Source organism: Lucilia sericata, unplaced genomic scaffold (genome assembly GCF_015586225.1).
Source record: "Lucilia sericata isolate MDLA Ls3-8-SP2 unplaced genomic scaffold, ASM1558622v1 Contig000042F_arrow, whole genome shotgun sequence".
NCBI lineage: Eukaryota > Metazoa > Arthropoda > Insecta > Diptera > Calliphoridae > Lucilia > Lucilia sericata.
Genome location: NW_023994080.1, coordinates 178,912 through 191,659, shown reverse-complemented (window position 1 = coordinate 191,659; position 12,748 = coordinate 178,912).

The following is a 12,748-nucleotide window of genomic DNA, read 5'->3' as shown; positions in this document are numbered from 1 at the left end:
GTCATTAATTTTATATAGATTAAGTTTAGTATTAGAAAAGAAATTAGTTTTTAATATCATCCTTATATAGTAAACAAAAAAAAAAATTTTACTTAAATCTTGAAAACCCATTCTATTATTCAAGTTTATAGAAAAACTGAATAAATAGCGTGTGTCGATTTTCATTGTTTGGTTAAAACAATTGAGAACAATTGGAAAAAGCAAAATTTTATGAGCTATTTCAAATAAAAAGAAAAAAAAAAGGAAAATTAGAAAAGGAAAAATTATTATTGGTTAAAGTAACCGTTCGTTTGAACTTAAATGTTCTTTATGTTAGCTGGAAACCCCGGAAACGAAGGATAAAATAATTATTAGGCAATTAACTAAGAATATAAATAATTTTAAAAAATAACGTATTTTGACAATTTGAATTTTAAAAGACCTTTTGCTATGTATATATATAGAAATCATACCTGTTAGTTTAAGTTATATTGATGTTTATTTTAAGTATTAAATGTAATAAATGTGATTTGAAAAGAAATTTTGTTAAAAAAATGTGTTGCTAAATTTTGTGCAGTTACAGGTACAGTGGGCCGAAGATGTGTAAGTTGGTGATATGGTGAGTTGTTAAATATGTGTATAAGAACAAGAATATGAAAGGGGTCATTAATAGGATAAGTGACCAAGGTAGGGTGGGCGACGAAGATGGGATTAACATCTTTACCCATACTTTATAAATGTTTGTGTTATATGGAAATGAAATTGAGGGAAGTTAGGTAGTTAGATATTTATTTTTTTTGTTGTGACGAACCACAGTTGGTGTAGATGCGGGTTGAGATCCCACGCGGAAGACTGAGCTAGTAGAGGCGGCATCGTAGATCACCAAAAGAACACAGAAGGTTTCGTAACAATAAATGGCGCCCAATCGGAAACGAATACCAACATCATGTTGAAACGGAAATCGTCCTAACAGTTGAAAATAAGAGTTAGTTTGCGTATTTCTTGGCATGATATATTTGTCATTGTCCTAACATATAAAGAGTGGTTAGTTTGCATATGATAAATAAGTTAGATAGGAGAAATTATATAGAGTATTAAACAAAATTGTCCTAATAAAAAGGAAATTAATTAGTTTGCGATTTTGTTTATAGTTCTTTTTGTTTATGTAGATAAAAATCTCACCGTATAAATGTCCTAATATCAAGAATATAGTTTGCATTATGTACTGAGAATATTATTGAGTAAATTGAAATATGTCCTAAATTTGAAAATAAGATTTAGTTTGCAAATTTCAATATCATTAGGGAAAATATATGAAAGCAAGTCATTATAAAACACAACATTTTTTTTTTTTGGATACCGTCAGAAACATATTTAACATTACAACATCAACCACCAAAACAGCTTTTACATCTACTGGAAATCCACTGTTCCTGTAATTTTATGTTATAGTGTTTTGTAAAATTTTAAAATATATTTTTTGATAGTATTATAAATTTTTGTAATTTCTTTGTGAAAATTTTGTAACCTTATTGTGTCATCTGTGTTTTGTGTAATTTTATTTTAATTTTGTTTAATTAGTGTAGTATTAAATGTTAATTGTATTTTATGTAATTTTATGTCAAAAATTAGTTTTGTATTGTGTGAATTTTATGTTGTAATCGTGCTTTATTAAAAAAAGTGAACTTTCTAAAAATATAATTAAGTATATGTATATTGTTTTCATTTATGTTTTATTTATGTTAGTTCATTAGTATCGTTCATTAATTTATGTATTTGTTTATTATATTTTTAAGATACTTATTTCTTTAAAATACAGAAAGTATTAAAAAAACCAATAAATTAGAATTTTTAAAAGAAAGATTATTAAAATGCCATTAGGGAGAACGCCAATGAACGCCGATAGGGAACCTAGGGAAACAGGAACATTTTTTGATATGTCGGAAACTATTTCAACACCACAAACTCACCCATCAAACGATCCACTATTGCATGCACAAACAACAGTTTCTGGGCAACAAACCGGAGCAATACCGAAAACTTTTGTTCCTCCGAAGAACTACAATTTTCCACCACCCAATATATCTCAAACACAAAGAGGGTTTTCATCGTGCAATAGCCCAAGGGCTTATGCTGGCCTTATTCGTGAATTGATATCTGAAAATGTTAAGGGATATAGATCAGAACTGGAAGATAAAATAGATTTGAAAATTCGAGAAAGTTTAGAGGAAGGTTTTTCGAAAATGATTAGGGAAATACAGAAAATGAGTATCGCAGGGAAAACAAGTGATGGTGTAGATTCTTTGGTTAGTGAGGAAAGTGAAAAAAGGTCAGGACAAACAGAAGAAGCTCCCACAAAGAGGAAGCCGGAAGCTCAGCCATGTCCACAAAGGAGATTAGATTTCAGAGAATCCTCTTCGAATATTAATACGCCTCCTGGCAATGATTCTCCACAAAACCTTTGTGGGGCACTTAAACCAATGAGAAATCTTATAGGTGTGGATAAATGGGACATCAGTTTCGATGGCAACATAGATAAGTTGTATATAGAAGATTTTATATTTCGTATTGAATACATGCTCAAATACCACAACTACTCATGGCAAGAACTTCAAGGGGAATTCCACAAATTACTAAAGGGAGATGCCAAAGACTGGTATTGGTTACTGGTACAACAAAGACCTATAGAATCGTGGGATGAATTGAAGAAAGCTCTTAGAGTACAATATGGTTCCGTGCGAAGTGAGTACGAAAGGTTGAGGGACTTTGAAGAGCGGCGACAACAACCGGGAGAGTCAATTGATGATTTCTTTCAGGCTATGCGAAAGTTAAGGTCAAGACTTAGAAATCCCTTGCCAGAATACGAAGTTATAAGAATATTGAAAAGAAATTTACGTCAAGGTATATCTCAAATAGTTTATTCTGTTCAGGTATTTTCTGTAGAGCATTTGAGAGATACGTGCAAGGAAGTTGAAAGAAATTATTTCCGTGGACGAATGACAAACATTCCACAAACCCGTTTCGTACCACCTAGGAAACAACTTGAGGAAGTTGATATGGAGTTAGAGGGAGAAAAACAAACGGAAGTAGTAGAGGAAATCAAATATAAAACGGACAGTACTTACCGGAAATCAAACAATATGAATACTGATAAGGTGCTTTGTTGGAACTGTAGATTACAGGGTCACTTATTTAACGATTGTCCCAGTGTTCAGAGAACCTTGTTCTGCTACAGGTGCGGATTAATGGGAGTTGTTACTCCTAATTGTCCCAAATGTTCGGGAAACAAGATAGGGAGTGTGACGAAAGCGGCGGAGTCACGCTCCACCCAAACTATAGCCGAACAACAGCCAATGTAGGCATTCAATGTGATGTGAGTGAACCTGAAAAGAGTAAAATGGAAGATGAGAAAGTAATAATAGTGAGGAAAAGTGATATAAAAGTAGTACAGGAAAATAAGAATAGAAGAATAGTAGGATCATATGATGAGCGTTTGAAAAGATACATGGAAGTTAGAAATAGGATTTTTAATACGGAAAATGACAATACAAAACTGGATAGAATCAAAAGAACTAGGAAAAGATTTAAAAGTAAAAAAGCACTTTGTGATGAAATAGGCAATGTAATCAGAAAATGTGATGATATAAACAACTATGATATCGATCCTAGAGCCTTTGTCGAGATAAAATTAGAGAATATATTAGTAAAAGGTCTCTTGGATAGTGGAGCCTCGATAAGTCTGCTTGGAAAAGACTGCGAAAAGATTATAGACAAGCTAAATAGCCCAATAAAACCAACTTTTGCTAACATACAAACTGCAGGTGGAAAACACTATCAAGTTCTGGGGAAAATTGATGTTATGGTAGAATATAATGAAAAAAAGAATATAATAGAATTCTACTTATGTCCTAATTTAATACAAAATGCTTATTTAGGTGTAGATTTCTGGACGAAATTCAATATAGCCCCAAATTTGTTTCAATTATCGGAAATACAATTTGATAAATTGAAGGACCATTATCCTCTTGAATTGAAAGATGTAGAACAACATGAACTAACTGCTCGACAAAAGGATAAGTTAGTAAATGTTGTAAACAAATTTCGAACTTTTGAGAGAGATGGTTTAGGTAGAACTAATCTAGAAGTTCACACTATTGAGCTTATAGATAACACAACACCAGTCAAGGATAGATACTATCCAGTATCACCGGCTGTTCAGGAATTAATATATGCCGAAGTAGATAATATGTTGAAATTAGGTATTATAGAAGAGAGCAACAGTCCTTGGAGCAATAGATGTACTCTAGTTAGAAAACCAGAAAAAAATCGACTATGTCTAGATGCTAGGAAATTAAACGACAGGACAATCAAGGATGCTTATCCCATACAAAACATTGAGGGAATTCTAAGTAGACTTGACGAGACCTTTTATATCAGCAGTGTCGATTTAAAATTCGCTTTCTGGCAAATCAAACTGGAAGAGAAATCGAGAACATACACAGCTTTACGATTCCAGGCCGACCACTATACCAATATGTTGTAATGCCATTTGGTTTATGCAACGCGGCGCAGAGACTGTGTAGGCTAATGGATAGGGTTATACCGCAAGAGCTAAGGCAGAATGTTTTCACCTATCTAGATGATTTGTTGATCATATCAGCAGACTTTGATAAACATTTAGAGTTGTTAGAGAAAGTAGCAGATTGTTTAAACAAGGCAAACCTAACCATAGGCCTAAGCAAATCAAAATTCTGTTTTAAAGAACTTAATTATTTAGGATTTATCGTAGGAGGAGGAATTATGAAAACGGATCCCAAGAAAATAGAAGCAATCCGAAATATACCGTTGCCTAAATCCGTAAAAGAAATCCGCAGTTTCTTAGGTACGGCGGGTTGGTACCGCCGCTTTATTCGCGACTTCTCTTCTTTAACCGCACCACTATCTGATCTCATAAAGAAAGGAACTAAATTTGAAATGACAGAAAAGGCAATCGAGAGTTTTAACAAGTTGAAAAATGCGTTAACAACAGCACCTGTATTGGCACATCCGAATTTCAACAAGCGATTTTTCGTGCAATGTGACGCTTCGGATTATGCGGTAGGAGCAGTGTTGTTCCAAAAGGACGAGTTCGGCAACGAAAAACCCATTTCATTTTTTTCACAAAAGCTCATAGAAGCACAAAAAAACTACAGCGTTACCGAAAAGGAATGCTTAGCTGCTGTCCTAGCCATTAAAAGATTCAGACCATACATTGAACTGATGCCTTTTACGGTGATAACAGACCATGCGAGCTTAAAGTGGCTGATGTCACTAAAAGATTTAAATGGAAGGTTAGCTAGATGGGCTTTGCAGTTACAAAGTTATGATTTTGAAATTGAACATTGTAAGGGAGCAGAGAACATTGTAGCAGACACGTTATCAAGATTGGTTGAGTCAATAGAAATAGATAGAGGAAAAATATTAGGTTTTGAAACGTTAGAATTCGAGTCGGATGAGTACAAAGATTTATTAGATACTGTTAGGAAAAATCAAGAGAAATTGCCGGATATAAAGATAATGAATGACTTAGTATTTAAGAGAAATATAACTGATTATGAACTACAAGAATTTGAGTGGAAATTATGGATTCCAAGTTCATTAACACACATACTGATTAGTGAATCTCATGAACCAGAAGACAAAGCTCACGGAGGTATCAACAAAACCTTACAACGTTTAAGAACAAAATACTACTGGCCTAATATGGTAACTCAGGTCAAACATTATATAAGAAATTGTACAATCTGTAAGGAAACGAAACCTACAAATACTATATTGAGACCGGAAATAGGAAAACAAGTAACAACAGATAGACCTTTTCAAAAGATTTACATTGATTTTCTTGGTAAATATCCAAGATCTAAAAGCGGAAATGCTTATATTTTCATAGTAGTTGATCATATGACCAAGTTCGTATTTTTAAAGGCAATGAAAGAAGCTACAACGGCAAATGTTGTGAGATTTCTAAAAGATCAAGTTTTCCATATATTTGGTGTACCAGAGGTTATTCATTCAGACAATGGACAACAATTTACTTCCAAAGAATTTGCGAGAATGATTGAAACATATCAGATAACACATCTAAGAACTGCTGTTTACTCTCCACAATCAAACGCTTCTGAGAGAGTAAATCAGAGTGTTTTGTCTGCCATCAGAGCATATATGGAAAATGATCACAGGGAATGGGATATTAACTTACCGGATATTGAGTTGTCTTTGCGCACATCTTGGCATTCTGCAACAGGTTGTAGTCCATTCTTCGCGTTGTTTGGACAAAATATGTTCACTTGCGGTTCGGACTACAAGTTAGCAAGACAATTGAAAGCTTTGGATGATAATGAAACCATAATTGAAAACTCTGATAGAATAAAACTAATAAGAGACAAAATGAAAGAGAACCTGGATAATGCATATAAGAAAAGTGCTTTAAGATATAACCGTGGGGCGAGAATAGTTAAATTTGTTCCTGGACAGGAAGTTTACAAAAGAAATTTTCTACTTAGCAACTTTAAGAACAACATTAATGCTAAATTTTGTAAAAAATTTACTAAATGTAGGATAGTGAAGGTGATAGGAAACAATATGTATGAATTGGAAACCTTAACAGGTACTCCATTAGGTATTTTCCACGCAAAGGATATTAAACAATGAATATAATAAAGTGCAATATAGTTTATAAGGATCAAATGTGCAATATATTAGTGACAAATAATCAAATTTTTACTTACGAGTGCAATATTAGGTTAAGATTTGTGTTTTGTCATTGATGTGTTGATTATTTCCTCCTTGATTATACAAATATTGTTCTTCGTCCAGTGTTTAAGGTCCTTTGTAACTAAAATGGTACCTGTGAAAATTGGAAGGTCCACTCATATTCATACAAGACACAGTAAATTGAAATACATTCCTAGGTTGAACATTCGTGGAGGATTGCCCGGCTAACTCTTTAGATGTAGAATGGTGGGTGTAGCCTACGTTGGGCGCTGAAGGATTTAAACAATCTTACCTCCCACTGTCGTTCCTGCGAAGCATCTGGGTACGCCAGAGTTTTGTTGAGGTAGATTGGGAATCTGGGCGGTCTTCTTGGTCCCTGGTGTGCTGGTTGCATGTTGTTGTTTTTTTTTGTAGATTCTTGTGTGTGGAAGGTTTTTGTGGTGTCGTTTTGAGTTTTGTTGAGTTGAATGTTCCTGTGCGTGGTTTTTCTTTTGTTGTTGAATTGTGTAAATGGAATTTTGGTCTTTGCATGTTGAATTGTGTTGTTTCGCTTTTGTTTGTTTTCTTAGTTGTTCAATGTTTATTCTTTGTTGTTGACATGTCAAAAAGAAAATAAAATAAACATCAATAAGGTGACTCAAATATTAAGATGATTTAAAAAAATAGGGTTGCCGGATAGGAAATATGATGGAAGGAAGAGAGTTAGATAAAAGGTCTTCTCTTAATAAAAAAAGGCAACTTCAAGGCCAAAGGCAATAGTACAATGACCCAAATATGACAAATGTACAAAGTGCTCTGGGAAAAGAAAAGAAAACGATGTTTTTTTTTATATATAATATTTGTTTGTACAAATTGTCCGTTACTTTCTTGTGTGGTTTTTTAGGAAAATTAAAGTTAATTTCAATCAGATATAGAAAGTAACTCACAAGTGAAACAAGTGTGTACCAATTACATTTAAATATAACAATAAGGTGAACATATTGAATATAAACTGTTCAAGAATATATTTACAACAGGTACAAGTGCCTTCCAAATATACCAGAAATAGTGAATATTCAAAGAAACCAGTGAGTAAAAAGAAAAAAAATAAAAACGTTAGAGTAAAATAAGGTGATTAGTTTTGAAATGATGAATATTTTTTTATATTTAATAAAATAGAAACGTGTCATAGGACAAGCAGACGGGGAATTGTATGAGAATAACTCATGAACCTTGCGGAAAAGTCCATACGACACCTATTCTGGGAGTAGAATATTCAAATTCAAATTTGGAGGTAATACTGTTCTTTATATATATATATTTAAAATTATATTGGTAGCCCAGTAGTGGTATAATAACACACATCATCTACAAGTCATATTATTTGAGTTGAAAAGTAATTCTATAAGAAACCCTGGATCAGAACCATTAATCAGAATCAGAACCTGCGAATACGTTCCACAAAATAAAATTGACTTTATAGCAAAAAGGCATTAGGGTAATACGAGTTAGGTTAGGTTAAGTTATATATAATTAATTTGTTTAGAATAAGTTTAGGCTTTTAATTTTTAAGAAATATAATTGTTAAGTTTGATATTTTCTTTGTTTGTGAAGGGATCGAACTAAATACAATAATAGTAATTTTCGAAAAAAAAAAGAAGGCGAGGAATAGTATATTAGAGCCTCAAAAGATTCATCCTTCAGGGAGCTCCTTTAGGGATTTGAAAAAAAAAATATATAGAAATTTAACGTTTTAAAATAGTGAGTAAAGTTTTGAAACTCAATAGAAAAGTTGTTTTAGTTGATCCTTATTTAGTTTGATTGTGTTATTTGTATAGGTTAAGTGTTTTTTTTTTTTGTTTAGTCATTAATTTTATATAGATTAAGTTTAGTATTAGAAAAGAAATTAGTTTTTAATATCATCCTTATATAGTAAACAAAAAAAAAATTTTACTTAAATCTTGAAAACCCATTCTATTATTCAAGTTTATAGAAAAACTGAATAAATAGCGTGTGTCGATTTTCATTGTTTGGTTAAAACAATTGAGAACAATTGGAAAAAGCAAAATTTTATGAGCTATTTCAAATAAAAAGAAAAAAAAAAGGAAAATTAGAAAAGGAAAAATTATTATTGGTTAAAGTAACCGTTCGTTTGAACTTAAATGTTCTTTATGTTAGCTGGAAACCCCGGAAACGAAGGATAAAATAATTATTAGGCAATTAACTAAGAATATAAATAATTTTAAAAAATAACGTATTTTGACAATTTGAATTTTAAAAGACCTTTTGCTATGTATATATATAGAAATCATACCTGTTAGTTTAAGTTATATTGATGTTTATTTTAAGTATTAAATGTAATAAATGTGATTTGAAAAGAAATTTTGTTAAAAAAATGTGTTGCTAAATTTTGTGCAGTTACAGGTACAGTGGGCCGAAGATGTGTAAGTTGGTGATATGGTGAGTTGTTAAATATGTGTATAAGAACAAGAATATGAAAGGGGTCATTAATAGGATAAGTGACCAAGGTAGGGTGGGCGACGAAGATGGGATTAACATCTTTACCCATACTTTATAAATGTTTGTGTTATATGGAAATGAAATTGAGGGAAGTTAGGTAGTTAGATATTTATTTTTTTTGTTGTGACGAACCACAGTTGGTGTAGATGCGGGTTGAGATCCCACGCGGAAGACTGAGCTAGTAGAGGCGGCATCGTAGATCACCAAAAGAACACAGAAGGTTTCGTAACAACCAAATGGATTATTGAAAACTGCAGACCTTTTACATTGGTGGAAGATTCCGGTCTTCATGAACTTGTTAGCTTCGTTTTGTCCATCGGCTCAAAATATGGTAAGCACGTCGATGTAAAATCATTACTTCCACACTCAACAACAGTAGGAAGAAATGTTTGTAAGCTTTACGATGTAGCATTTTCTGAGATAAAATCCGACATCACTAAAGTAAAGGACATTGGGTTCGCTCTAACCACCGATTTGTGGACGGACAGCTATTTACACAAATCATTTTTGGCAATAACAATGCATTATATAAAAGATACACAATTGAATAACGTTTTGTTGGGAATACGCAGCATGAATGGCGAAAAATGTACTAGTAAGTTGTATATACCATTATAAATTTTAATGGCCACTGATTTCTTATTAATTATTCTGAAATCCTTTAGGTGATAACATATACTGCAAAGTTTGTAACATACTTAGCGAATTTGATTGTGTATTCACTGAAAATGTTACCGTCGTGACGGACAGAGGATCAAACATGGTTGCTGCTTTCCGCAGCACTGCCCATATATATTGTATTAACCATCTACTGAATAATGTTATTCAGAAATCCATAGATGCAGTCCCAGAAGTAAAATTTATTTGCGATGTAGCCACCAATATAGTGGGGTACTTTAAAAAGTCTGGGATAAATTCAAATATAAGAAAGTCCTTAAAAAGCTTTTGTCCATCAAGATGGAATACTTTCTATTATCTGTTGTCGTCATTAAAAAGCAGCTGGGACGAAGTTGTTTTCATATTACAAGAAAGGCATGAAATCCATCGTATACAGAATATTGATTTAAGAAATATAACTGCTGTGTTGGATATAATTCGACCCTTTGAAGAAGCCTCGAAGATACTAGAGGGAGAGAAATATCCAACAATTCATTTGGTCTACATTTATGTAAACAGCCTTCAAAAGAAATGCGCTGAAAACAACGAGGATATAAGTATTGCCCAGGCTTTGAAAAGCAAGCTTAGGCACTACTTGGATACTGTAGTTTTTTCTAATTTGTCCATCTGGCATCGAGTTGCTCTATTCCTGTTCCCCCCTGCAAACAAATTGCTAAGTTTTTCTGAAGAAGATCGAAATCTTATAAAATTAAAATGTATCGAGTTGATACAAAGCCTAGTACAGAATTGTGAGCCTATAACAGAACCACAACAACTGTCAGTAGCCTCAATCTCATCGAAAAATTTAGAGCTGTTTTCAGATTTTATTCGATCATCTGATTTTCAAACCAACGAGGATTTAGTGGCCTCAGAGTTGAGACGATACGAAAACACAGAAGTGTCATTTTTTGATGATTTCGACACACTTAAGTGGTGGGATTCGCATAAGAACGAGTTCCCCTTTTTACACAAATTAAGCTGCCGAATCTTAGCAATACCAGCAAGTAGCGCACCTTCAGAACGGGTTTTCTCTTGTGCCCGCAACGTAATTTCTGAAAAAAGATGCTCCATTGCCTCAAATGATATTGCTGTAAATCAAATTATTTTCTTACACATGAATCACAAAAAATACGCTGTTTCACAAGAAGAAGGTGCTCTCAGTGCTAATATATAATTATAAGAATCCTTATATTTCATATTTTTTCACTTTACAGTAGTTTTGTTTACATCTCTAAATAACATTCAAATATAATTATTACATGAGTTAAATTAATAAAATATACATATATACATAACAATAATGCATTTTATTTGTAATCTCGCTATAGAAATTCATAAGAACGGTAATTCGTTCAAAGAATTGCATTCTAATTAAAACACATAATAAATCCTTCTATAATTCGATTCACTCGCTGTTTTGCACTCGATTTGAAACACAAAAACACTCTCAATACTCATATCATACAATACTCTTTACATTCATGTATTTTACTTTATTTGAATTTTTTGTCATATACATTTTTGTTTTGAATAAATTATTATATTCATTCAAAAAACAATGAGTGAGTCAAAAACAGTACTTTCAAAAAATTAAATGTTTTAAAATATTATTTAAGTCACTCATGCAGGGCTCTAGTACCTACCTTTCACCAAGTATGTTTTGAAAACCAGTTTTTATTTATTTATTTCAATTTATTTTATGTATTTTTTTTTTTTTTTTTGTATTTTCCCAATAAACCAAAGAATGATATGCTAATGAAAACGGTACAACATTTTAAAGGCGATTTATGTATTTTTTTTTTTGTATTTTCCCAATAAACCAAAGAACGATATGCTAATGAAAAAGGCGATTGTGACATCATATTTTATTATTGAATACGATATAACATCGGTATATATTATTTTGTTACCAATAAAAAAGTAAAGAAAATACAAACGTTTGAAAGCTGGGAAGAAAATTGAAATAATATCAATACGCGAAAATCGTATATTTAAGCTTGAAGTAAGTTCACATGTATTGAATCTAAAAAAGTTCAGATATTTGCAACCAAATAAGAATGCGAAATATGATTTACTATGTGTAACAAAATATGTATGAATGTTTTTTTTTCCTTTTTTCAAATTATATGTCATTTTAGCGTAATATATAGTAAAAAACTGAATAATATCATTTTTGTACCAAATAGCAGTTCAGTCCACATACACCGTTGCTGTATGGATGGTCCGAACGTGCATAATCGTGGGAAAAAAATTGAATCCGTGAAAAATAAAAACAAGGAGGTAGAAGATGCGGACAGAACTAACGGACAGAGTGACAGAAGTGTAGTAAAAGTGGACACTACAACTTTCAGGGACAGTAATTGAGAGACGGACGTATTCTTTAGACGGAGGACTCACACTGACTGACGTTTATGCCTGGATCTTAGAACATAAGGGAAGGGACAGTGCCGTTCAGAAGTTTGGGGAAATGGATCTGTCTTCCGACGGGAAATATGACACAACTGTGGTGTCTGTTCATGGTAGGAAGTCAGAGCAAAGAACGGCACCCGGAAATCTCTGGCCAAGATGGAGCAGAGAGTTCCGACGTCGTTCTCGTCTAAAGAATAGTACCCCGTCAAGAGGCACAAGCAAGACGTAGCTAGGTTCGACAGAATCTAAGGAACGACAAGCAGATGATGATGTTGGCAAGACAAGCACTCAAAAGGGTGTAGGCCCTTCAACATCAGCTGCTTGTCGTAACAGTAGTAAAAAGGAAGATAGTGCTCTTGCTGCCGAAGCGCTCAGAGCATCGATTGGATCTGTGGTTGGCAACAAAACACCTAAAGTGGTTCCAGGGGCGAAGAGGGAAGGAAAACTTCCG